A 27901-nucleotide genomic window follows, 5' to 3' on the forward strand; every position below is an offset into this window, starting at 1 on the left:
GCCCTCCAGAAGGTGAGCACTCTGCAGCCACCACAGGAGACACCCCCTGGCCCTGGGGGATAGGGTGATTAACCGATGCATCTGAAGATGTGATCCGGACCATTTGTCCAGGAGATCCCATTGAAAAGTCCTCACATGAAACCTGCCGAAAGGAATGGCCTCGTATGATGCCACCATCTTTCCCAGGACTCGTGTGCAGTGATGCACCGACACCTTTTTTGGTTTTAATAGGTCTCTGACCAGTGTCATGAGTTCCTGAGCCTTCTCCATCGGGAGATAAACACTCTTCCGGTCTGTGTCCAGAATCATGCCCAGGAAGGGCAGACGAGTCGTAGGAATCAACTGCGACTTTGGAATATTCAGAATACAGCCGTGCTGTCCTAATACTTCCAGAGAGCGTGCTACGCTGATCAGCAACTGCTCTCTTGACCTCGCTTTTATGAGATCGTCCAAGTATGGGATAATTGTGACCCCTTGCTTCCGCAGAAGCACCATCATTTCTGCCATCACCTTGGTAAATATTCTCGCTGTCGTGGAGAGACCAAACGGCAACGTCTGAAATTGGTAATGACAATCCTGTACCACAAATCTGAGGTACGCCTGATGAGGTGGATAAATAGGGACATGAAGGTATGCATCCTTTATGTCCAGAGACACCATAAAATACCCCTCTTCCAGACTTGCAATGACCGCTCTGAGCGATTCCATCTTGAACTTGAACCTTTTCAGGTATACGTTCAGAGATTTTAAATTCAATATGGGTCTGACCGAACCGTCCGGTTTCGGTACCACAAACATGGTCGAATAATAACCCTTCCCTTGCTGAAGGAGGGGAACCTTGACCACCACCTGCTGAAGATACAATTTGTGAATTGCAGCTAACACTATTTTCCTCTCTAATGGGGAAGCTGGCAGGGCCGATTTGAGGTATCAGTGAGGGGGCATCTCTTCGAATTCCAGCTTGTATCCCTGAGACACAATCTCTATTGCCCAGGGATCCACTTGGGAGTGAACCCACTTGTGGCTGAAATTTCGGAGATGCACCCCCAACCGGGCCTAGCTCCGCCTGTGGAGCCCCAGCGTCATGCGGTGGATTTAGTGGAAGCCGGGGAGGACTACTGTTCCTGGGAACTAGCTGTGTTGTGCAGCTTCCTCGGACGCACCTCGGACTTTGCCTTTTTGTGATCGAAAGGACTGCATTTGGTAATACGGTGCTTTCTTAGGTTGTGAGGGAACATATGGCAAAAAATTTGACTTTCCAGCAGTAGCTGTGGAGACCAGGTCCGAGAGACCCTCCCCAAACAATTCCTCACCCTTGTAAGGTAAAACCTCCATGTGCCCTTTTGAGTCGGCATCGCCTGTCCATTACCGAGTCCACAGGACCCTTCTGGCAGAAAATCGACATTGCATTTATTCTAGAGCCCAGTAGGCTAATGTCTCTTTGAGCATCTCTCATATTTTTCCCCCATACATACGAACCCTCTTGTCAGGGACTGGGGTTTCCTCTGTGATGTGCAACACATCCTTCATTGCTATAATCATATAACGGATGGCTTTAGCCAATTTAGGCTGTAACTTTGCATCATCGTAATCGACACTGGAGTCAGAATCCATGTCGGTATCTGTGTCAACAATTTGGGATAGTGGGCACTTCTGAGACCCTGACGGCCTCTGCGACATCGGATCAGGCATGGGCTGAGACCCTGACTGTCCTAAGGTTTCAGCTTCACACACAGGGGATGCTCTTTTTTTTTTCTTTTTTTTTTTTTTTTAAGACAGTTCCCCCACAAGGCCCTTTGGAGAGACAGAGAGAGAGTATGCCAGCACACACCCCAGCGCTATTTGTCCCAGGAATCACACAGTAACTTAATGTTAATCCAGTAGCTGCTGTATATAATGTTTTTGCGCCTAATTTATGTGCCCCCCCTCTCTTTTTACCCTCTTCTACCGTGAATCTGCAGGGGAGAGCATGGGGAGCTTCCTCTCAGCGGAGCTGTGGAGAGAAAATGGCGCTGGTGAGTGCTGAGGAAGAAGCCCCGCCCCCCTCAGCGGCGGGCTTCTGTCCCGCGTTTCTGTACAAAATTATGGCGGGGGCTCATACATATATAGAGTGCCCAACTGTATATATGTCTAACTTTTGCCAAGAGGTCCTAATTGCTGCCCAGGGCGCCCCCTTCCCCTGCGCCCTGCAGTGACCGGAGTATGTGGGTGTAGTGTGGGAGCAATGGCGCACAGCTGCGGTGCTGTGCGCTACCTCAGTGAAGACTGGAGTCTTCTGCCGCCGATTTCGAAGTCTTCTTGCTTCTTCCCGGCTTTTCTGTCTTCCGGCTCTGCGAGGGGGACGGCGGCGTGGCTCCGGGATCGGACGACAAAGGGTGAGATCCTGTGTACGATCCCTCTGGAGCTAATGGTGTCCAGTAGCCTAAGAAGCAGGACCTAGCTTCAGAGAGTAGGGCTGCTTCGCTCCCCTCAGTCCCACGATGCAGGGAGCCTGTTGCCAGCAGATCTTCCTGAAAATAAAAAACCTAACAAAATACTTTCTTATAGCAAGCTCAGGAGAGCTCACTAAACAGCACCCAGCTCGTCCGGGCACAGATTCAAACTGAGGTCTGGAGGAGGGACATAGAGGGAGGAGCCAGAGCACACCAGAATCCAAATTCTTTCTTAAAGTGCCCATGTCTCCTGCGGAGCCGGTCTATTCCCCATGGTCCTTTACGGAGTCCCCAGCATCCACTAGGACGTTAGAGAAAAATAGGCCCACACAGTGCTGGTAGACATTGGCGACAATTATTTTTTTCTGTCACCATCAGTGGCCGCCCGAAGCCCTACCTACTCTCTCCCCCTCACCTAGCGCCTGTTGGCAGAGTGTATTGGATTCCCTTGTGCAGTGACGTCAGTCCACACACTTAATGACTTAAACAGTAATGCAGGTTTATTCAGTGAACACAGTTTACTCAGATGTAATACTGATATAGGCAATTAGGGGCCCTTACATCATACCAGGTAACAGCAGTGGTAGCGGTACTTATCAGGAGTTGTCTCCGGTGGTGAGGGACGGAGGACTGCACAGCCGTGCAGTCTGACTCATGTTGTAGAGAAGATGCGGCGCCCAGCTCAGTGTCAGCTCAGTAGCCGTGATACATGCAATGGAACGCTGTGAGTCTCTGTAGCAGAGATCCGCTCCCGGTCTCAGCTCTGCACGCTTGCACACACCAGGACTCAGACTCTCTCACTCTAAGATGGAGGATCAGGGATTACATCACATAGCTCTGCCTCAGAGTGACTCTTGGCACTAGGGGATGCGCCCATAGACTGTTGTGTAGAAGGAGACAGGCACAGATCGCACCATATCCTAACAGTGCCCATATACACTATAGCGGCACCATCTCCGTTTTATGTGGAGCCAGCACAGCAGTGCACTCCCTGCACCTTTGCCGGATCCAGTACTAACTAAGACGCTAGTAATGGGCGGAAACAAAACAGGCGGCGGCAGTCCAGCCCCTCCCCTCCACTCACATTTCCTGCCCATCCTCTTATTGCCTTCTCTCTGAAGGTGTGTTGCCGGGGCTCATAGTCACGATATAGTGACCAGCCCCGGCGCGAAAAGCACGACAAGGGGATTCGCAGCTGCCGGCGCCAAGGACAGGGGGATCCGCTGCTGCCGAAAGAAGGTACACAGTGCTGTCTGTATGGCAGGGAGCAAGGAGGTACACAGTGCCGCCTGTACAGGGGAGAGGAGGTACACAGTGATGCCTGTACTGGAGGGTGGGAGGGGAATGCCCATCTCTATCCTATCTCAACCCTCTCGCTTACACACTTCTCCCATCAATCTGTCTCCTCCCTTCTCTCCGTCTACCCCTTCTGTGGCTGGGATGTACCAAGATGGCAGTCACATTCCGCATCAATACATATCGCATGTACTAACATATGTGATTAGAATTGCAATGCGGTAAGAGCTGCTCCTTGCGTTACCTGCTGGTCCGGGGCAGAGGGTGTGCGATGGTCTCAGTCACCTGCAACCAGTTTCAGGCTCCTCCTTCCCTCCTCCCCTGCAGCCAGAAGGACAACTGACGGTGGAGGAGATGATACAGGACTGCAACGGTAGGCTGCCTGCACACAGATATTGGGGGGGGGGGGGTGTCAGTGTGAGCGACGCTGACAGAGGCGGGATGTGGTAAGTAGCCCAGAGGCTTCTATAGGGTATCGCCATAAAAAAAACTGCCGATACCCCCCTCATCCACAAGTGGGTGGCAGGGTGTAAATACATTTGAAAATGCGGTAAAACCTAGAAAACGGGGGTTTCTCTTACATCCTACAGGACGCTGGGGTCCACATTAGTACCATGGGGTATAGACTGGTCCCTTGGGAGCCATGGGCACTTTAAGAGTTTAATAGTGTGGGCTGGCTTCTCCCTCTATGCCCCTCCTACTAGACTCAGTTTAGAAAATGTGCCCGGAGGAGCTGGTCACAGCTAGGGGAGCTCCTAGGAGTTTTTCTAGTTTTATTGTTTTTCTAAGAGTGTTAGGTACAGGGAGGCTGCTGGCAACAGCCTCCCTGCTTCATGGGACTTAAGGAAGGGGGGGGGGGGGGGGGGGGGAAGAATAGGAACCAAGTGTAGAAGTTATTGGTTATCTATCTCCGCTGACAGGACACTGAGCTCCCGAGGGTGCTGAACGCAAGCCCATGAGGTGACCGTTCACTCCCGCAGCACGGCCGCCACCCCCTAACAAAGCCAGAAGACAGAAGAGTGGCGAGTATCACGCCGACGCCCCGAGAAGCGGGTCGCCGGCGAGAATGGCAGCACAAGGGTGGGAACACAGCTCTGACAGGCCACGCTCCGGAAGGCTCAGCGGCACTTGGTGTACGGCGCTGTGAGGGGGCGTCCTGGGCCAGCGCAACATACCCTACACTGGTCACATATGCTAACAGGGGCTAATCCCACTGTTAGCAGCACAAAACCTCAGGCCGTATAATCTATAAAGTGCGGGAAGGCGCGCCATTACAGAGGGTGGGCCTTCTCCTCAGAGCAGATGCAGCACTCACCAGCGCCATTTTCTCCCTGCAGATGACGGTGACGGGGTGCGCTGCCCTCCACATAACTCCACCATACCTCTGCAGTACTAGGGTGTTATAGACAGGGGGGGGGGGGGGGGGGGGGGGGGGAGTGTTATAATCACTGATTAGTGATTAACTGCCTACTGGGGCACTGTGTGGCTGGCTCTCTGAAGGTAAGAAAAAAGTAAATCTCTTTACCATAAATGGTAAAAAAAAACAACAGGCGCTGTAACTGGGCTGGTTTCCTAAGCTCCTGTTGGAAACGGGATGATAGTTGTTCACCCCAAAAGCATATATATGGATAAAACAAGAAATGCCAACTGGGCTCAAATATATTTATATATTTTATATATTAATTAAAATCAATATCACAAATACACATGTACATAAACAACTGAATAATATGATCTGGCACTACTAGTGCTGAACACACAATATTAAAACTAAGCCTTGATAAGCCACTCTCTGTCAGTGATTTTTCACTTGGGGCAGTCTTTGTGCAAAAATAGCCGATAAACAACTGATTGTTGGAGGAAGATGACAAGTCCTGCAACGCATGCGTTGACGTGCAAAAAACAGGTATCCAGATGAAGGAGAATATTTACCAAGTCCCTGGTGGTAATTCAGCCGGGTATCCCACCTGGCGGGGTTCTGGAGCAATCTCTCTATCCCACGCAACGAAGATGGTGGTTCTCCCTTTGTTAATGTCCACACCGAGGGGACTGGAATCTCCGGATGGTAAACAGCGTCCTGTATATCACTTGCAGGAATCCTCAGAAGTGCCCAGGTCAGAGGTGTGGCCCCCCTAACGCGTTTCACTGTCACTTGGCAGCTTTTTCAAAGGTCTCTCTGAAGGTACTCTGGGGGAAACGGTCTGCATATTTGTGTGCGTTTATATATCTCACATAAGCATGTCTAGGGATTATCTTGTGCTGCAGAGTGTGCATCTTCTCCTGAAGAGTCTATTCCATGTACTCAGGACTGCAATATGCTGTCTCAGCCTTCTGAATCAGAACCCCCATGGGTGAATTCTATTAGGGGAATGATATCCCAGATTTCATCTTGGATAGCTCAAAATGAGACAAACACAGGTTTTGAGAAAGTCTGTTAAGTTTGTCGTATTCACCTCATCATCAAAAACCCCTATTACATACCCAAAGAAGCGTGCTCTTGCCCAGATAATGCAAGCTGACACGGATACAGACTGTGATACAGGGGACGGTGATGGGGATATGCAAGGAAGAGATGCATCCCTTGCTAAGGGGGTGCAACTCATGATTGAGGCTATTAGGGACATTTTACACATTACTGATAAGGTACCTGAGCAGGTTGGAGGTGGCTTGCTTTACAGACAATAAGAATACCTCCCTTATCCTCCCTGCGTCTAAGGAATTGAACGCATTGTTTGAAAAATCCTGTGAAGACCCAGAGAAAAAAGTTCCAGATCCCAAAAAGGGTTCTTAATTGCTTTTCCTTTCCCTGAGGAAGACAGGAAAAACAGTGGGAAAACCCACCTGTAGTAGACACTTCTGTATCTAGGTTGTCTAAAAAGGTAGTTTTACCTGTCCCTGGGTACACCGCTTTAAAAGAGCCGGCAGACCGCAAGATTGAGACTACACTCAAATCACTATACACAACTACTGGTGTAGATTTAAGACCCACTATTGCTTGTGCTTTGATTTCTAAAGCCATAGTAAAGTGGTCAGGCACATTACTAGAGGATTTGGATACAATGAATGCAGGTTTCATGGTGGAGGCCATGAAGGACCTTGGCCATCTTAACGCGAGGCTGTCCATGGCTGTCTCGTCACACAGGGGACTCTGGCTGCGCGAATGGTCTGCGGATGCAGAATCCAAGAAAAGTGTGGAGAACCTACCTATTACAGGTCAGGCTCTGTTTGGGGAAGCATTGGATGCGTGGATCTCCACGGCAACTGCGGGTAAGTCAGATTTTCTTCCCTCAGCAACACCGCCGACTAGGAAATCTTATCCTACGTCTACAATGCAGTCCTTTCGGACCGCGAAAAAGTAAAAAACTCCAAACCCCCTTCCACTTTCTTTAGAGGAGGTCGGGCGAAATCCAGAAAACCTGCACCAACAGGTTCACAGGAACAGAAACCTGGTTCTGCTTCCTCAAAATCCTCGGCATGACGGTGGACCTCCCAGCCTGGAGATCGGGCAGGTGGGAGCAAGACTAAGAAATTTCAGTCACGTCTGGGCGTCATCATGCCCGGACCCCTGGGTACAAAATATTGTTACCCAGGGGTACAGACTGGAGTTTCTGGAACTCCCACCGCACAGATTCTTCAAATCAGGTTTACCAGGTTCCCTAACAAAAAGTGCTATCCTAGAGGAGGCCATTCAAAAATTGCTAAAGTAAATGTCATTGTTTCAGTTACACCTCACTTAACAAACAAGGGTTATTACTCCAACTTGTTTGTGGCACTGTAACCGGATGGTTCGGTCAGGCCGATATTGAACCTAAAGTCATTGAACCCTTATTTGAAGGAATTCAAATTCAAGATGGAGTCTCGGAGAGCAGTGATCTCAGGTCTGGAGGAGGGGGAATTTCTAGTATCCCTAGATATGAAGGATGCATACTTTCACATTCCACTTAGGCCGCCTCACCAGGCTTATCTAAGATTTGCGCTGCTGGACTGTCACTATCAGTTCCAGGCACTGCCGTTTGGCCTCTCCACGGCACAGAGGGTGTTCACCAAGGTCATGGTGGAGATGCTACTCTTCCGCAAGAAGGGTGTGAACATAATTCCCTATAGGGACAATCTGCTCATAAAAGTCTTCCAGGGAGAAGCTGTTACAGAGCATTGCTCTCTCAACTCAACTACTCCAGGATCATGGATGGATGGATGGATCCCGAATCTTCCAAAGTCGCATATGGAGCCGACAAGGAGATTGTCCTTCCTGAGGATGATCCTCAACACGGAAGTACAGAGGGTGTTTCTGCCGGTGGAGAAAGCGTTGGTGATACAAACAATGGTCCGGGATGTCCTGAAGCCAGCCCGGGTATCTGTTCATCAGTGCATTCGCTTTCTGGGGAAGATGGTTGCCTCCTACGAGGCTCTACAGTACGGAAGATTTCATGCACGGTATTTCCAACTGGATGTCCTGGATAAATGGTCGGGATCTCATCTTCACATGCACCAGAGGATACGTCTGTCGCCGAAAGCCAGAATTTCGCTCCTCTGGTGGCTGCAAACTTCTCACCTACTAGAAGGCCGCAGGTTCGGGATTCAGAATTGGATCCTTCTAACCATGGATGCAAGTCTCAGAGGTTGGGGAGCAGTCACCCAGGGGGAAAACTTCCAAGGAAGGTGGTCAAGTCTGGAATCCATCCTTCCAATAAACATTCTGGAACTAAGGGCCGTGTACAACGGTCTTCTACAAGCGGCACATCTTCTAAAAGATCAGGCCATTCAGGTTCAGTCGGACAATGTAACGACGGTGTCCTACGTAAAACAGACAGGGCGGAACGAAGAGCAGAGCTGCAATGTCAGAGGTAACAAGAATCCTCCTCTGGGCAGAAAAGCACGCAGTGATGCTGTCCGCAATCTTCATTCCAGGAGTGGACAACTGGGAAGTAGACTTCCTCAGCAGACACGATCTCAATCCAGGAGAGTGGGGCCTCCACCCGGAGGTGTTCGCGGAGGTGACAAGTCTTTGGGGCGTACCTCATATAGACAGGATGGCCTCCAGGCAGGGTTGGGGCATACTTGCCGACATTGCTGCCGGGAGGGGGCAGCTTGGTCAGCAAACAGGGGGCATGTGCGTAGGCGTGGTGGCACAAAAACATCATTGTGGCTTCGCCACCCACTATCCAGTGCTGAAGAAACAGGCACTGGATAGTGGGAGGTGGAGCAACAATGACGCAATTCAGCGGGAATCGCACCATTGGGTCCCCCTCAAACCGCCCACTGGTGCTCCGTTATGGCAGCCGGGGGATGGGGGGGGGGGGGGGGGGGGGGGGGAGTGCAGGGCCTGGTGGCAGATGCGGGACACTGGCTGACGTTTCCAGGGGGGCTGGAAGAGCCACTGGATTTTCAGGATCTTTCTGGCCATTCTGGGAGGGTAGGCAAGTATGGGTTAGGCTGCAGGAGCAGAGGTTAGAGTTAGGCACTAGGGTGAAGGTTAGTGTTAGGCTGTGGGAGGGGAAGGTTAGGTTTAGGCTGTAGGGCAGGTATTAGGTATATCCATAGCTCAGCATAGATGCTTATATCAAATTCAGTGAGGTGCCAATTAAGTCACCTGTGGCCAAACAGACAAGCTTAAAACCTAGACCGCTGGGGTACCTCAAGGACCGCATTTAAAAACCTCTGGTGTAATGTAGAGTTCCGACAACCCCCCACCCCCGAACTTTACGATCCGAGCCGGGAGCAAAGTCCGGCTCAGGGCTTCCCGCCAGACCGATTCCAGAACGAGGCCTAATGTCTACATCCCGCTGTCTGATTCTCGAGAGTTTTGGATTCCAAGGACCCGCATGCCGCTGCCATTTTCACTCCAGACTTGGAGAGTGAGGGAGACAGACCTCTGTAACTCTGTGGGTGGTGGCGTTGGGTGGTGTCAGTGTGTGCTCTTTAGGGGTGCTGTCCTGTGTGCTGTTAGGGGTGCTGTTCATGGGTATTGCTGTCCTGTACACTGGCCCTGTCTTGTATGCAGTGAAAATACAGGGGTGCTGTGAAATATGTGTATGGGACTCAGGGTCGACAGTGTCTAGGTTGACACCCATTAGGTTCACACCTATTGGTCGACAGTGGCTAGGTCGACACGGCCATTAGGTCGACATGAACAAGGTCGACATGAACAAGGTCAACATGAGTTTTTCATTTTTTTTTGGGGTGTAGTTTTCTTCGCAAAGTCACCGAGAACCCCAATTAGTGCAGTGTCCCCTCGCATGGCTCGCTTCACTTGCCAAACTTTGGGAAAGGTGCGTCGCTCCACTACCGCTGCGCTCAGCACAGGTTACCCTTTTCCAATCATAGTCCACGTGGATCGTAAAGTAATGTCGACCTAGAGTCCAGATACCATAAAATACAGGGGTGTTGTTAAAAAAAAGGTACACTGGCCCTGTCCTGTAAAAATACAGGGGGTTGTTAAAATACAGGGGTGCTGTGTCCCTGTCTTGTATGCTGTAAAAATACAAGGATGTTGAAATACAGGGGTACTGGTCCTCCCTGTATGCTGTAAAAATACAGGAGTGTTAAAATAAAAGGTACACTGGCCCAGTGTTGTTAAAATACAGGGGTACTGGTCCTGTATGCTGTAAAAATACAAGGGTGTTAAAATACAGGGGTGCTGGTCTTACCCTGTATGCTGTGAAAATACAGGGGTGCTATGCCCCTGTCCAGGGCTGACAAGAGAAATCCTGGGCCCCGGTACAGTAACTTTCCGGGGCTCCCCTGCAGGGTGTGAGGCCACAACCTGTTAGTTGCATGGCTACACCACTTTCAGGTCATGTCTAGAACACGAGAAGTACCCACTCACAGGAGTATGACATACCTCCCAGCAGTTGGGACAAAAAAGTGTTCAAGGTTGAATAAACTGAAATGTTGACTAGCGCATTAGTGGTCATCACCAGAATAATTTTTACATTAGTACTGTAAGTCCAGAGAGTGCCACAGTATTTCTGCTTATACTACCCGTCATCCCATTAAGGGAACCTGGGCAATTGTGCAGTATTTTGGACAGAGTGCCAACCATGACAAACGTATATAGCTATAGATATATAGTATACAAACAGGGATGTGGTTATGTGACCAGCGGTCAGGAGACCGCCGGTCACAATGCCGTGGTCGGGAATCCGAAACCTGAATATTCCGCCAGTCAGCATGCCAGCCAACAATGAATATTCCCACATCTGGGGAGGTCCTCTCTTGGGGCGAACTTGGTGCTGTATGGTCGGTACATTGATGATCTATTTATTATTTGGGATGGGGTTTCTAGTGTTTCTTTCTTCTTTTCTTTCTTATATTAATTCTAACACATTTGGGCTTAAGTTTACTCACACTTGTCACCCTACACACATTAACTATTTGGACATTGCTCTCTCTGTCAGGGGAAACTGCTTGGTCACAAATACATTTAGAAAGGAAGTTGATTGTAATAATTATTTAAATTATAGGAGTTGTCACCATCAAAAATGGAAAGACAACATCCCTCTGGGGCAATATTTAAGGCTGAAAAGGAATTTTATGGAGGAGAGTGGTTTCTGTGAGCAGGCAGATTTACTTACGAACGCATTCGTAGATAAGGGTTACCAATGGAACTCGTAGAAAAACCCTTGGACAAGGTGGCAATTAGAGAAAGGAGGTCCCTCCTATCTATAGCCACCAAGAAGGAGGTTCAAAGTAAAAGTAAAAAGAATGAAAATAAAAGTGGTAATGAGAAATTTGAGGATGAGATAAATACTATTCTTACCTTTATAGCCAAATTCAATACATGTTCAAATGAAATTAAAGGTGTCTTACGAAAGAATTTTGAAATCCTGAAATTAGACAAAATATTGAACCATGTCTGAGTGATTCAGTAAAAGTTGTCTTTCGTAAAGCAAAAAAAATTAAGAACCACATCTCCGAGTTTTTTTTTCAAGGTTCAAAAGTAGTGGCTCAAAAAAACACTAATTGGTTAACGAAGCTAAGTGGTTGTTATAAAATGTGGAAGAAACAATTGCTTGACTTGTGCACATATTAATAGAAGCACGAGCTTTAGATCATTTTCTCTGCGGTAGACCCACAACATTGATACAATTATTAATTGTCAGCAAATATGTTATCTACTTGATTAGTCGTAGATGCGGAATACAATACGTAGGGAGGACTACCAGAAGCCTCAATGTTAGATTTCTGGAACATAGGAGAAATGTGTTGAAGAAGAATCTTAAACATAGCGTCTCAAGACACGTTAAAAAAATGTCATGATAGTAAGGTTGAGGTGTTAAAGTTGCAGGGGATGGAGTCTGTGGCTCCCACACCAAGAGGGGACAGACAGATACAATCACCTGAGTACAAGGGAGGCCTTCTGGATATTCACATTGGGTACATTGGCTCCGGATGGTTTGAACGAGAACATTGAATTGAATAACATTAGTTGATGCGAGTTGGTTTGCATCTTTTCTTCTGTATTTCCACTAATAAGGTCTCATATTGGGGGTAATTCTGAGTTGATCGCAGCAGGATCTTTGTTAGCAGTTAGGCAAAACCATGTGCACTGCAGGGGAGGAAGATATAACATGTGCAGAGAGTTAGATTTGGGTGTGGTGTGTTCAATCTGCAATCTAAATTGCAATGTAAAAATAAAGCAGCCAGTATTTACCCTGCACAGAAACAAAATAACCCACCCAAATCTCTCTCTCTCTGCACATGTTATATCTGCCTCTCCTGCAGTGCACATGGTTTTGCCCAATTGCTAACAAAGATCCTGCTGCAGTCAACTCAGAATTACCCCCATATTGTCTACATGAGTGGTCGGTATAATAGCCCACATATGGGTGTACCTTGTGAAGCTTTCTAGTTAATAGGGAAACCTCCCTTTTATAAATAAAAAAAAAAAAAGTTATACATGAAACTGCACAAGAGATAATTTGTATATATGGTTGTATCTTGTCTACCTACAAACATATTGAGAGTCTATTAAGGGTGCTGTTTATTATATTATATTATATATATTTTTTTATTTTTTCATTTATTTTTTTAAATTATTTTTTATTTACCCTTGTAAGGTCTATTTTTTTCCTTTATATGAAAAAAATGGGATATATAATGCATAGATAAGAAATAAAAATATAAATAATGGTAATAATTAGATATATTATAGTGGATGATATTTCTGCGGGGTGCTAGATTCGAACTTGGGACCCGCTGTATATACTGCAGGGAACCTTCCCCTGAGCTATGGGAACATATGCAATGTTCAGCAAGATTTAGGAGATAATTAATGCTATTGGTCTCCTGGCCACGCATTGTATAGTTTCTAGTTACTTTTGTTTTTCTTTATTCACCCCTGTACTACTAATTTCTCTTTTTATAAAGAATGGGATAAAATGGATAGATGGATGGGTAATGAGAAATGAAAATATAGATTAAAATAACACAGAAGATGATATCTCTGCAGTGTGTTGGATTCAAACTTGGGACCTGCTGAATACACTGCAGGGAACCTTACCCCTGAGCCATGGGAACATATACAATGTGTAGTAAAATATATGAGTTTCTTAAAGTAATTTGTCTCCTGGTCGTGTATTATATAGTTAATAGCTAATGAATAAATATAAATGTATATAGATAACTTTAAACCAATTAGTGGCAATTGTTATTTTTTATGCAACCACCAAACTGCTTGAATATTTGTAGAATATGTATAAAAATGTCTCAAGAACATAAAAGGTAATTAATTGTTATTTTGTACATATGAGTTTTTATGGAAAGTGTTAATACACAGACACATCCATTTAACAATTAACCCTGTGATTTGTCTGGCTGGGTTTAAAAAAGTGCCTGGGATGCCTGTCCTGAATATCCTCTGATGAAACCGCTGCTGTACCTGAGCGGAGAAACGCATAAGGAAGGTTTATACCAACGGACTTTGCTGCCTGATAACTCCAACACTCTTCACCTTCTGGTTTACAAGTCTGCTGACAAGCCACTGTAACCGGGGATCAAGCTTACGAGAGACCTGGCTAAGGAGCTCCGTACCCCGCGTGGAGAAGATTAATCACGGCTGTGAGTAATACAATACAGTGCAGCTGCATCTAGCGGGGGTCGTAGCATACCACTGTGATCATACACCAAACAGCGCTCTCCCCCTGCTACACTGTCAATTGATACCGGAGATTACGTCCAATTGGATATACAAAAGTACTTTGCATAAAAATAATACACTTACATGCCATCTGATTTTAAACGGAGACAAAGTATTGCTTTAGCATAGACATTGTGGTATCAAATAAAAGCACACATCGGATCCAAGGAGACTATTATAAATATGTGGAACAATTTTGAACTTTTTAATAATTGGAGTTGAAGGCATAGGCATTATCTGTATACGGACTTTTTAATTGCAATTTTGCACAAGTAATTTACTTTTATATAGTGGTGTTTTACTTATATGTACATACATTTTTTATTGAATAAATCAATTGTTGCGCTTCCTTGATAATTAGATTATCATTATTCTTATGGTGGCTTACAGCCAGAAAGCTGTCTGGCTTGCCAGGCTGAGGCATGCTGGTGGCACGGAGGTTAGCATTGCTTCCTTCCACAGCCCTACTTGTAATATGAAATGAGTTTGGACTAGAGTGGTAAGCGCCACTAGGGCAGTGGCTCAATAACACAAAATTCACTGCACAGTCCTGTTTAGTACTATACCGAACCAACCAGAATTCAACTAGCCCGATCTGGGGCTGCTGTGGGGGCTCACGAGGGGCTGCTTTATCTAAAAATTAAAAATGTATAAAATAAACAAGACACACAGGTATGCTCACATGCATGCAACTGGGACACAGGTATGCTCACATGCGTGTAACTGGGAGCTGTGAAAAATCAAAATAAGGCATCTGCCACAAAATATGTAAATAAAAATGCAATTAAAAAGGGGGCGTGGTCTGACTGGTGAGGAGAGCAGACGTGCTTCTGCCTGGCTCCTCTACCCACCTTCACTAATTGCTTTTTCTAGGGTCAGTACCCCCTGTGGACACCCTCCGGGAGCTCCCCTTCCCCCCTGTACCTCACCAGAGCCCATTAGAGTTAGCCGCAGAGCCAGGGAGCAGTTCTCACTGCTCCCGCTGGTTGAGGCCTAGGCACCTCCAGAGGCCGGGGCCTCGCGTACTCTCTTTACCCACGTTTGGAGCTCCATAGCGGGGACGCGGCGCGACCCCCCCGGGCTGTAGGCACCAGTGGCTGACTCCTCAGGACCTCCCAGAGTGGTCACCTCTCGTGGGCAGCAGTCAGAGAAGGCATCTGGCAGTGGGGGACAGCAGAGGGACAGGCGCCCAGGAGATGCGGCGGCCATTTTGGATTCTCTGGAGGAGCTGGATAATAAGAGGTAGTGTGCCTGTGTGCTCTGGGGGACTCTGGACTGGGTCTGCACTGGGTCTGGTGGCCCTCTGGCACAAGTTTGGCTGTGCTCCCACTCTGGGGCCTCTGTTAAGGGATCTGGGCATTACCCTTCTCTGTGGAGCTTTAGAATTTCACTCAGCAGTATCTTCTTCTACTACAACCGCCCCATCTTGTGGCCACTGGGTGTAACTGCATGCACTTCTCCCACAGTATACTCGATACATAATATACTGCAGTCTACATAGGAACGCAGCTTTCCCAGCACATGCCATGAATATCAGATGCGTTGTCCCCATGGTGGAATGACCACGCTATTATGATGTGACTGCTCTGAGATAATTCTGCCTCCACCCGACTGCTCCTTTGACATGATATGACAATTCAACCTTCCAGTAGATCCTTCTCTGATTGATATTACTGACGTCTCCTATCTCCAGTTCCTCTATTTGTGCCGGTCAGCTTTATTATACCTCCCAAGAAATAGAAGGCCGCTAAATCTGTTTCCCAAGTGGCGTTCTTTAAACCTTCTCCTCAAGCCGCTAAATCAAAGGAGGTACGGAGTGGCCCCTCTAGGTCTGTTGTCCCTGTGTCCTCGTCGCCTCGAGATGCGTCTGCCCCTACCACTGTTACCACACACACCAGCTCTATCGAGGATAGTGACTCGCTTACGGTGGGCGCTATGAAGCATCTCCTAACACAATTTAAGGATGAAGTTGCGGCTGAATTTAGAGCGACTATGAAGGAATGCCAGAGATCTATTGATGAGACTGGTGGCCGCACCGATCACCTAGAAACGAAAAATGGGTGAAGTGGTGTCGTCGCATAATGACCTGATCTCCTCCCATGAACTGCTTCAAAACGAGGTCACAACACTCCGGGACAAGCTTTCTGAACTGGAGGACAGATCAAGACGTAACAATATAAAGTTGCGAGGTGTCCCGGAGGCTGTCGCCAATAGCGCTTGAAACGATTTTGCAGTTGACCTCTTTAGCAAACTCCTTCCCTCATACCGCTCGGTGGACTTTCTGATTGACCGCATCCATAGGCTCCCCAAAGCCAGGAACGCTCCTGATGGGGTCACCCGGGACGTTCTTATGAGGGTACATTATTTCCACGTGAAGGAGGCAATCCTGAAAGCTGCTAGACCCTCGGATATTGCTTTGGAGGCTTTGGGCTCACTTCAGATATTCGGAGACCTGTCCCCTGCTACCCTAGTGAAAAGGCGCTCTCTACCCCATCACGTCGGTGTTACGCAAAGAGAACATTCTATATAGATGGGGATTTCCTACAAAGTTGCTTATTTCTCGAGAAGGATCTACTGTCGTTATAACAAACGTCGAGGAGGGTAAAATGATCCTCGCGTCATGGAACTCTGCAAGCTCATCTACACACACCTCTCCCGAACGAGGCCTTCAGCGGGACTGGGCCTCGTCGGCTGCTGATCTTTGAGAATCGTCTGTTCTACTATACTTGCATTGTTTTTATATCTTTCTAAGCGTTTTGTTATGTCATGTTTCCTATTTTGCACCAGTTCCTTGGCGGTTGCTTATTACGGGTGTTTATGTAAGGCCGATTTGAATATTGTTAAACTGTTTTCAGGTGATGCCTCGACACCGATGGTTTACTGTTTGTGGTCTGCCTCGTCTGCCACCCACGTCTCTTTGATAGCTGGGTATTCTACCCTAGAATAATGATTCTCTTTTTTTTAGTCCCGGAGGCTGGCGGTGCGGGGGACCAGAGATAGAGGCCCGAGGAACTGCATTTTGTTGAATTTCAGTTCGGGTGTTGGCAGTTTGACCACTACCCCCCACATATTAATTCCGAGTCGCCATGGTTAGGCGTCCAACCGTGCCCCCAAGAGGGGTTAATGTTATGTTTCCTTTAACTGTTATTGTCCTTTTTCTTATCCTCTCTTTCCCTTTTCCTCTCCTTCTGTTCGGAAATTGTTGCTCATACTTCCTATATGCCAGCTGGTTGATGGTAATTATGCAATCTTCGATTCTTTTGCAGTATGGTTAAAATTGTTTCTATAAATGCGAAGGGTCTTAATTCCCCACATAAGAGGAGGTTAGCACTTAATTATTTTCATAAAATTAGGGCTCAAATCATAGCCGTCCAAGAGACGCATTTTATTAAATCTGCCCCTCCACGGTTTACTAATATGAGATTTCCCCATTGCTATTTGGCCAATGGACCAGCGAAGAAGGCGGGGGTGGCAATCTTAGTGTCTCAACATTGCGCGTTTTCCCTCACATCACAATACTGCGACCCTGAGGGGAGAATTCTAATTTTAGTGGGTACTCTTGAAAATAGAGAGGTGACGATAGTTTCCTGCTATGCCCCGAACACCAAGCAATTAGCATTTTGTAGGAAACTCTGTGCTAAGGTGCAACAATTGGCCAAGGGTGCTCTACTTCTCTTGGGAGACTTTAATTTGACCCTTGACCCTTTGGTTGATAACTCTGGCAAGCAGACCTCACTCTCCAATCAGCTCCATAGGAATGCAAAGGGCTTCCGTCAGTTATTAGCGGAAAATGATCTTTTAGACCTTTGGCGCGTTAAACACCCAATGGACAGAGACTACACATTTTATTCTCCAGTACATGCCTCTTATTCCAGAATAGACCTAGCTTTAGCAGATAAGTGGACTCTACAGTCCATCCGTAAAATTTCTATTCTCCCCATGTCATGGTCGGATCACTACCCACTATTCATCGAATGGGCTATTAGTAGTAGAAAGATTACCCCGGCTCCCTGGTGCTTAGGTAAACAAAGTCTTCTTCAGCCAGAGACCAAGCAGGCTATCCAAACCACTATGGATTATTACCTCTCTGAGAACTCTCCTCGGGAGACATCCATCTTCACATTCTGGTGTGCCCTCAAAGCAGTAACACGAGGTACAGCGATTCAAACAGCGGCTAAACTTAAAAGGGAATATCGTAAAAAATTTGAACAAGCTGAGCTTGCAGTCGCTTCCTTGGAGAGTTCTCACAAGGCACATCCTCATGATAAAACCCTTCTTAAATCATTGCAAGAAGCCAGAGAGGCGGTAAAAGTTTTCTATTTAGCGGAAGTCCAACGCAACCTGCATAGACTAAACCAAAAATTCTATGTTTATGGTAACCGGGCTGGTAGGATGCTGGCGAGGAAGTTGAGGGGCAGGAAAGCTAAGGAAAGAATTCACATTATCCATTCGGATAGGGGCAGGAGAGTCTATGATCCTGACGAAATTGCGAAAGTCTTTGCATCTTATTATGCCAAACTATATAACTTGAAGGAGGATTCCTCCACTTTTCAACCTTCAGGCATGGATGTTCAGAACTTCTTGGGCAAATTTCCCCTCCCTTCACTGTCACCGGAGTATTGTAGCTCTCTTAGTGCGCCTTGGACTTTAGAGGAAGTCGAAAAGGTTATGGACTCCCTTCCAGCAGATAAGGCCCTGGGTCCCGACTGTTATCCTTCTGGTTTCTATAAATCCTTTAAGGAGAGTTTAGCCCCCGGTGCTCTTATCAGTGTTTAATGAAGCCTCAGAAGTTGGACGCTTCCCCAAGGAAATGCTGGAAGCTCGAATCACCATCCCCAAACCGGGAAAACCTCCCACCTCAGTCCAAAATTTTAGACCAATTGCTCTATTAAATACGGATTTAAAACTTTATGCCAAATTAATTGCCAACCGTATCAGTCCCCTCCTCCCCTCTCTTATCAACCCTGATCAAGTGGGCTTAGTCTTGAACAGACAGGCCCCAGATAATACGCGAAGGGTGATTAAGGTCATTGAACATTCTGCCTGTAGAAAAGAACCCCTCCTAGTTCTGTCTCTGGATGCCGAAAAGGCGTTCGATAGGTTGAACTGGGACTTTATGAGATTAACTCTGGACAAATTTGGCTTCTCTGGAAGGATCTTAGACTCTATCCTGAATCTCTATTCCACGCCCTGTGCGAGGGTCTTTGTTAATGGATGTCTTTATTCACCCTTTAATATCTCTAATCGTCAGGGATGCCCGTTATCTCCTATTATTTTTGCGTTGGCGATAGAACCCCTGGCTGCTTGCATTAGATCCCAGGACTCGATTAGGGGCCCTATTATAGGGGGCATTTCCCACAAAATCAGCTTATTTGCGGACGATATTTTATTATGTCTTTCCGATCCTGAGACTTCCTTGCCAGTTCTTCAAGACTATTCGGATGTTTCCTTTTATAAATTAAATACTAATAAAACTGAGGCCCTCCCACTCAATATATCTCCGACTGTGGTCTCTAGATTGAAGGAATCGTACAAATATGCCTGGAAGTCCTGCTCCCTGAGATATCTAGGGATTAATTTATCCAGTGAAGATAATTTAATTGAATGTAATTATGCCCCATTATTAAAAGCCTTTACGGAGCTGACTGGGGAGTGGATGTTGCAGGAGGTGTCTTGGCTGGGTAGGATTGCCGCTGCCAAGATGGTCTTATTGACAAAATTAATGTATCTGTTTCGCGCCATACCAAGACCCCTTCCCAAACTCTTCTATAATAAATTTAACCAGGTCCTGATTAGATAGGTGTGGGGAGGCTCTAGGCCGAAAATTGCTAAAAAGATTCTTATTCTGCCCAAACAATCCGGTGGGGTAGCTTTCCCTGACATAGAAAAGTACCATGCTGCTTGTCTGTTAAGTCAGTCTAGAGACTGGTTTGACACCTCGAGCCTGAAACCTTGGGTCATTCTGGAAGCTTCGTATTTGAACACTGTTACCCTTCCCGATTTGTTTTGGTTGCCCCCCTCTGCTGCCCAAAGCTTGTCCGAATCTTGCAAGTCTATTAAAACGACCCTAGATTCATGGCATAAACTAGTGTCTTCTTCGGAAGAGATTGTATTACCGTCCCCCTGTCTGTCGTTATCCGCTCTTATGTCATTGATTCCTAATATTTCCCTAGTAGATTGGATTCGGAAGGGCCTCTCCACTGTGGGCGATTTATTTTTATAGGTGACGTCTTGATGTCCTTTTCTCAAATTCAAGAGAGATTTGGGATTCGGACCAAAGACTTTTTCAAATATTTGCAGGTGAGAAGTTGGTTACGCTCACTTGCTCCGCATCTTCACAAACCTACTTTTCCGGCTTACATTAAAAGCCGACTGGAGACGCCCTCACATAAATATGGGATAACGTGGTGGTATCAATTTCAATTAACTGACAGCACACAGTCTAAATTCAAAGCTCAGATTCTATGGGAAAGAGATTTGAATAGATCCTTTACTGATGCAGAATGGGACAGTATATTTAGGTCTTGTTTTAAAGTCTCCAAATGTATTAACCACTCCAAAATGTTCTATAAGCTTATACAGAGGGCCTACTTCACCCCTGAAAGACAAAATAGAATCTGGCCTTCACAATCTAAATGATGTTGGAGGAAATGTGGCTCAACGGGGGACATCTTTCATATCTTCTGGGCGTGCCCACTTATACAACCACTTTGGAGAGAGGTTTTCAGTATGGTGAGCATGATTTTAGGATTCACCATCCCCCTGGACCCATCTTTAGCATTATTTCATTTGTTCGTAGACCACCTCTCTATAGGTGATCGTTACGTCTTGGGGCATATTCTGATAGCCACTAAAGCTGCTATAGCCCAATTGTGGAAATCTGAGAATCTCCCTTCTCTAACGTTTATTCAAAATAAGATTCACAAACATTTTTTTTTTTGGAAACAGCGGAAGCTAAATACTCTTCCTCAGCTAATTCTATTCACCTGAAATGGTTAGGTTGGTCCGACTATAGGGGGAGAGAAGGTAGGCTAACTGTCTATAGCTCTCCAATTGATTTATCTGTGCTTCACCCCACCTAGATTGACCTCTTTAAGAATGTTGTGTTATCAGACAATTTCTTTAAAAAAAAAATTTTTATTTGGTTTGTGCTAAGCCTCTTTTTTTTTTGTGTGTCTTTTTTCTCTTCTTCTTGATTCTGAACGCCCAATGTAACCGATTGTATATTCATCCAACTGTGCGTTAAAAGTGCTTTGATTATGTTAACCATTCCGGACTACCCCTATGTTCCCATTTACTCTTTTTTTCTGTTCCCCATTTCTGTGTGAAAATTTTTTCAATAAAAAACGAATGTTTAAAAAAAAAAAAAAAAAAAAAAAAGAAAGAAAGAAAGAAACCCACGAGATTTTCACAAACTAAGTCTCCAGACTCTGTGGAGGGGAAAAATAAGATTTTAAACCTACCGGTAAATCTTTTTCTCCTAGTCCGTAGAGGATGCTGGGGACTCCGTAAGGACCATGGGGTATAGACGGGCTCCGCAGAAGACATGGGCACTATAAAGACTTAAGAATGGGTGTGTACTGGCTCCTCCCTCTATGCCCCTCCTCCAGACCTCAGTTAAAGAACTGTGCCCAGAGGAGACGGACAGTACGAGGAAAGGATTTTCGTTAATCTAAGGGCAAGATACATACCAGCCCACACCATCCACACCGTTCAACATGGAATATACGAACCAGTTAACAGTATGAAACAAAACAGCATCAGCCAGAGACTGATCAAAACTGTAACATAACCCTTATGTAAGCAATAACTATATACAAGCCTTGCAGAATTTAGTCCGCACTGGGACGGGCGAACAGCATCCTCTACGGACTAGGAGAAAAAGATTTACCGGTAGGTTTAAAATCTTATTTTCTCTTACGTCCTAGAGGATGCTGGGGACTCCGTAAGGACCATGGGGAATATACCAAAGCACCAGACCGGACCGGAGAGTGCGGATGACTCTGCAGCACCGATTGAGCAAACATGGAGGTCCTCAACAGCCAAGGTATCAAACTTATAGAATTTAGCAAAAGTGTTTGAACCCGACCAAGTAGCTGCTCGGCAAAGTTGTAATGCCGAGACACCTCGGGCAGCCGCCCAAGAAGAGCCCACCTTCCTAGTGGAATGGGACTTTACCGAATTTGGTAACAGCAATCCAGCCGTAGAATGAGCCTGCTGAATCGAGTTACAGATCCAACGGGCAATAGTCTGCTTAGAAGCAGGAGCGCCAACCTTGTTGGCTGCATACAGGACAAACAGTGCCTCTGTTTTCCTAACCCGAGCCGTCCTGGCTACATAAACTTTTAAGGCCCTGACTACATCAAGAGACTTGGAATCCTCCAAGTCACCCGTAGCCACAGGCACCACAATAGGTTGGTTCATATGAAACAATGAAACCACCTTAGGCAGAAATTGAGGATGAGTCCTCAACTCTGCTCTATCCACATGGAAAATCAGATAGGGGCTTTTGTGAGACAAAGCCGTCAATTCAGACACCCGCCTCACAGATGCCAAGGCTAACATGACCACTTTCCAAGTGAGAAATTTTAACTCAACTGTTTGAAGAGGTTCAAACCAGTGTGACTTAAGGAACTGTAACACCACGTAAAGGTCCCATGGCGCCACTGGGGGCACAAAAGGAGGCTGGATGTGCAGCACTCCCTTTACAGAAGTCTGGACTTCTGGGAGAGAAGCCAATTCCTTCTGAAAGAATATTGACAGGGCCGAAATCTGTACCTTAATGGAGCCTAACTTTAGGCCCATATCCACTCCTGTCTGCAGAAAGTGGAGAAAACGTCCCAGGTGGAAATCTTCCGTAGGAGCATTCTTGGCTTCACACCAAGATACACATTTCCTCCAGATACAGTGATAATGTTTCGCCGTCACCTCCTTCCTAGCTTTTATCAGAGTAGCGATGAATTCCCCTGAATACCTTTCCTAGCTAGGATTTGGCGTTCAACCGCCATGCCGTCAAACGTAACCGCGGTAAGTCTTGGAACACGCAGGGCCCCTGCTGTAACAGGTTCTCCCTGGGAGGAAGAGGCCACGGATCTTCTGTGAGCATTTCCTGAAGATCTGAATACCAGGCCCTTCAAGGCCAATCCTGAATAATGAGTATTGTCTGGACTCTTTTTCGTCCTATGATTCTCAGTATTTTTGAGATGAGTGGAAGAGGAGGGAAGACATAGACCGACGGAAACACCCACGGTGTCACCAGGGCGTCTACCGCTACAGCCTGAGGGTCCCTTGACCTGGAACAATACCTCCAAAGTTTCTTGTTGAGGCGTGACGCCATCATGTCTATTTGAGGAAGCCCCCAACGACTTGTTATCTCTGCAAAAACTTCTTGATGAAGACCCCACTCTCCTGGATGGAGATAGTGTCTGCTGAGGAAGTCTGCTTCCCAGTTGTCCACTTCCGGAATGAAGACTGCTGACAGCGCGCTTACGTGATTTTTCGCCCAGCGAAGAATCCTGGTGGCTTCCGCCTTTGCCACTCTGCTCCTTGTCCCGCCTTGGCGGTTTACATGAGCCACTGCTGTGACGTTGTCCGATTGAATCAGAACAGGTAGGTCGCGAAGAAGAGTCTCCGCTTGTCGTAGGCCGTTGTATATGGCCCTTAATTCCAGCACGTTGATGTGTAGACAAGCCTCCTGGCTTGACCACAGTCCATGAAAATTTCTTCCTTGTGTGACTGCTCCCCATCCTCGGAGGCTCGCGTCCGTGGTTACCAGAACCCAGTCTTGAATGCCGAACCTGCGACCCTCTAGAAGGTGAACACTCTGCAACCACCACAGGAGAGACACCCTGGCCTTGGGGGACAGGCTTATTTTCTGATGTATTTGTAGATGGGACCCCAACCACTTGTCCAGAAGGTACCACTGAAATGTCCTCGCATGGAACCTGCCGAAGGGGATGGCCTCGTAGGCCGCCACCATCTTTCCCAGTACTCGAGTGCATTGATGAACTGACACACTTTTTGGCTTTAACAGGTCTCTGACCATGTTCTGGAGTTCCTGGGCTTTTTCCGTTGGGAGAAAAACCTTCTTTTCCGTGTCCAGAATCATGCCTAAAAATGATAGCCGAGTCGTTGGAATCAACTGCGACTTTGGCAGATTTAGGATCCAGCCGTGTTGCTGCAGGACTCTCAGGAAGAGTGACACGCTTTTCAGCAACTGATCTCTCGATCTCGCTTTTATCAGGAGATCGTCCAAGTATGGGATAATTGTGACTCCTTGCCTGCGTAGGAGCACCATCATTTCCGCCATTACCTTGGTGAAAATCATTGGGGCCATGGACAGCCCAAACGGCAATGTCTGAAACTGGTAATGACAGTCCTGTACAGCGAATCTCAGGTACGCCTGATGAGGAGGATAAATGGGGACATGAAGGTATGCATCCTTTATGTCTAGTGATACCATAAAATCCCCCCCTTCCAGGCTAGAAATCACTGCCCGGAGAGATTCCATCTTGAATTTGAACCTCTTTAGATACAGGTTTAGGAATTTTAGATTCAGAATGGGTCTGACCGAGCCATCCGGTTTCGGGACCACAAATAGGGTTGAATAGTACACTTTCCCCTGTTGTATTAGGGGAACCTTGATAATCACCTGCTGTCGACACAGCTTTTGTATTGCAGCTAAAACTATTTCCCTCTCTGGGGGAGAAGCTGGCAAAGCAGACTTGAAAAATCGGCGAGGAGGCACTTCTTCGAATTCCAGTTTGTAGCCTTGGGATACAATTTATATCGCCCAAGGATCCAAATCTGACAGAACCTAGACCTGGCTGAAGAGTCGAAGACGTGCCCCCACCGGCGCGGACTCCCGCAGTGGAGCCCCAGCGTCATGCAGTGGATTTTGTAGAAGCCGGGGAGGACTTCTGTTCCTGGGAACTAGCCGTAGCAGGCATTCTTTTCCCTCTACCCTTACCTCTGGCGAGGAAGGATGAGCACCGACCTCTTCTGGACTTATGCGACTGATATTGAGGTGTTTTCTTTTGCTGTGGAGGAACATAAGGCAAAAAAGAAGATTTATCCACGGTAGCTGTGGAAATCAGGTCCGCGAGGCCCTCCCCAAATAAAACCTCACCCTTGTAAGGCGAAGTTTCCATATGTCTCTTTGAATCGGCATCACCCATCCATTTGCGGGTCCACAGGGCTCGCCTAGCAGAAATTGCCATGGCATTGGCTCTTGAACCCAACAGCCGAACGTCTCTCGCAGCGTCTCTTATATATATTATATAATATATATATATATATATATATATATATATATATATATATATATATATATATAACGCTGCATCTTTAATATGACCCAAGGTCAATAAAATGCTATCCTTATCTAGGGTGTCAATGTCAGATGACAAGTTATCTGCCCATGCTGCTATTGCGCTACATACCCATGCCGACGCTACTGCCGGTCTGAGCAAGGCACCCCTATGTGTATAAATTGATTTTAAAGGTAGTCTCCTGTCTGCGATCAGCAGGATCCTTGAGGGCTGCCGTGTCTGGAGACGGTAGCGCCACCTTTTTGGACAAGCGTGTCAAAGCCTTGTCCACCCTGGGCGAGGATTCCCACCGCAACCTGCCCTGTGCGGGGAAAGGATACGCCATAAGAATTCTCTTGGGAATCTGCAGTTTCTTGTCTTTCTTCTCCTTAAACATGCATACCCTCGTGTCAGGCACCGAGGGGTCCTCTGTGATATGCAAAACATCTTTTATTGCAATAATCATATAATGAATACTTTTGGCCACCCTTGGGTGTAACTTCACATCATCGTAGTTGACACTGGAGTCAGAATCCGTGTCGGTATCAGTGTCTGCTACCTGGGACAGGGGACGTTTAGGAGAGCCCGAAGAGCCTTGTGACACAGTCAAAGCCATGGATTGACTCCCTATTTTCTCTCTGGACTCTGCTTTGTCCAATCTTTTATGTAATAAAGACACATTTGCATTTAAAACATTCCACATATCCAACCAATCAGGTGTCTGCGTCGCCGACGGAGACACCACAATCACCTGCTCTACCTCCTCCTTAGACGAGCCTTCCGCTTCAGACATGTCAACACACACGTACTGATTCTCCCACACACACTGGGATAAACAATTATGGGGACAGCCCCCCCAATAAGGCCCTTTGGAGAGACAGAGAGAGAGTATGCCAGCACACACCCAGCGCCACTGGAATAAAATCCCAGACTGTACAGCGCTCTTTTATAGAATAAATAATACACTCACTGAGCCAATTAAATTTGCCCCCCCCCCCCCCTCTTTTTTGCCCTCTGTACTTGCTCAGCAGGGGAGAGTCCGGGGAGCAGCTTCTCTGCAGCTTGCTGTGGAGAAAAATGGCGCTGGTTAGTGCTGGAGGATCAAGCTTCGCCCCCTCAACGGCGGGCTTCGGTCCCGCTCAAATTCTTTATACTGGCGGGGGGTTTTCAATATACTGCCTCCGCAGTATCTAATATATTAGCCAGTGTCCCTTGAGGTGAATATTGCTGCCCAGGGCGCCCCCCCCCTGCGCCCTGCACCCGTACAGTGCTTTCTGTGTGTGTGTGTATGTGTGGGAGCAATGGCGCGCAGCGGTAACGCTGCGCGGTACCTCAGTGAAGATCTGAAGTCTTCTGCCACCTGTGAAGTCTTCTTTCTTCTTATACTCACCCGGCTTCTATCTTCCGGCTCTGTGAGGAGGACGGCGGCGCGGCTCCGGGACGAACAGCGAGGACGACACCTGTGTTCCGACCCTCTGGAGCCAATGGTGTCCAGTAGCCTAAGAAGCAGAGCCTATCAGTTAAGTAGGTCTGCTTCTCTCCCCTCAGTCCCACGATGCAGGGAGCCCGTTGCCAGCAGTGCTCCCTGAAAATAAAAAAAACCTAACAAAAAGTATTTTCAGAGAAACTCAGTAGAGCTCCCCTGCAGTGCATCCAGCTTCCTCTGGGCACAGGATCTAACTGAGGTCTGGAGGAGGGGCATAGAGGGAGTAGCCAGTGCACACCCATCTAAAGTCTTTAGAGTGCCCATGTCTCCTGCAGAGCCCGTCTATACCCCATGGTCCTTACGGAGTCCCCAGCATCCTCTAGGACGTAAGAGAAAATAAGATTTTACTCACCGGTAAATCTATTTCTCGTAGTCCGTAGTGGATGCTGGGAACTCCGAAAGGACCAAGGGGAATAGCGGCTCCGCAGGAGACTGGGCACAACTAAAGAAAGCTTTTAGGTCACCTGGTGTGCACTGGCTCCTCCCACTATGACCCTCCTCCAAGCCTCAGTTAGGACACTGTGCCCGGACGAGCTGACATAATAAGGAAGGATTTTGAATCCCGGGTAAGACTCCTACCAGCCACACCAATCACACCGTATAACTCGTGATACTATACTAAGTTTAACAGTATGAAAACAACTGAGCCTCTCAACAGATGGCTCAACAATAACCCTTTAGTTAACAATAACTATGTACAAGTATTGCAGACAATCCGCACTTGGGATGGGCGCCCAGCATCCACTACGGACTACGAGAAATAGATTTACCGGTAAGTAAAATCTTATTTTCTCTGACGTCCTAGTGGATGCTGGGAACTCCGAAAGGACCATGGGGATTATACCAAAGCTCCCAAACGGGCGGGAGAGTGCGGATGACTCTGCAGCACCGAATGAGAGAACTCAAGGTCCTCCTCAGCCAGGGTATCAAATTTGTAGAATTTTGCAAACGTGTTTGCCCCTGACCAAGTAGCAGCTCGGCAAAGTTGTAAAGCCGAGACCCCTCGGGCAGCCGCCCAAGATGAGCCCACCTTACTTGTGGAATGGGCTTTTACTGATTTAGGATGCGGCAGTCCAGCCGCAGAATGCGCCAGCTGAATTGTGCTACAAATCCAGCGAGCAATAGTCTGCTTAGAAGCAGGAGCACCCAGTTTGTTGGGTGCATACAGGATAAATAGCGAGTCAGTTTTCCTGACTCTAGCCGTCCTGGAAACATAAATTTTCAAGGCCCTGACTACGTC

The 27901-nt window shown here is 47.1% G+C and overlaps 1 protein-coding gene across 3 annotated transcripts in view; it reads right to left on the reverse strand.

Moving 5' to 3' along the window:
• Nucleotides 1-27901, reverse strand: part of LOC134918513 (uncharacterized) — an 88614-nt gene that overhangs the window by 47425 nt on the left and 13288 nt on the right. Inside the window, exon 2 of one of the 3 annotated variants that reach the window (XM_063920372.1) lies at nt 12068-12276. The exons of the other annotated variants lie outside the window; for them this stretch is intronic. The gene's annotated coding sequence lies outside the window, so the exon portion shown is untranslated. The remainder of the gene's footprint in view (nt 1-12067; nt 12277-27901) is intronic. 3 annotated transcript variants of the gene reach the window in all.

Source organism: Pseudophryne corroboree, chromosome 1, assembly GCF_028390025.1.
Source record: "Pseudophryne corroboree isolate aPseCor3 chromosome 1, aPseCor3.hap2, whole genome shotgun sequence".
Lineage (NCBI taxonomy): Eukaryota > Metazoa > Chordata > Amphibia > Anura > Myobatrachidae > Pseudophryne > Pseudophryne corroboree.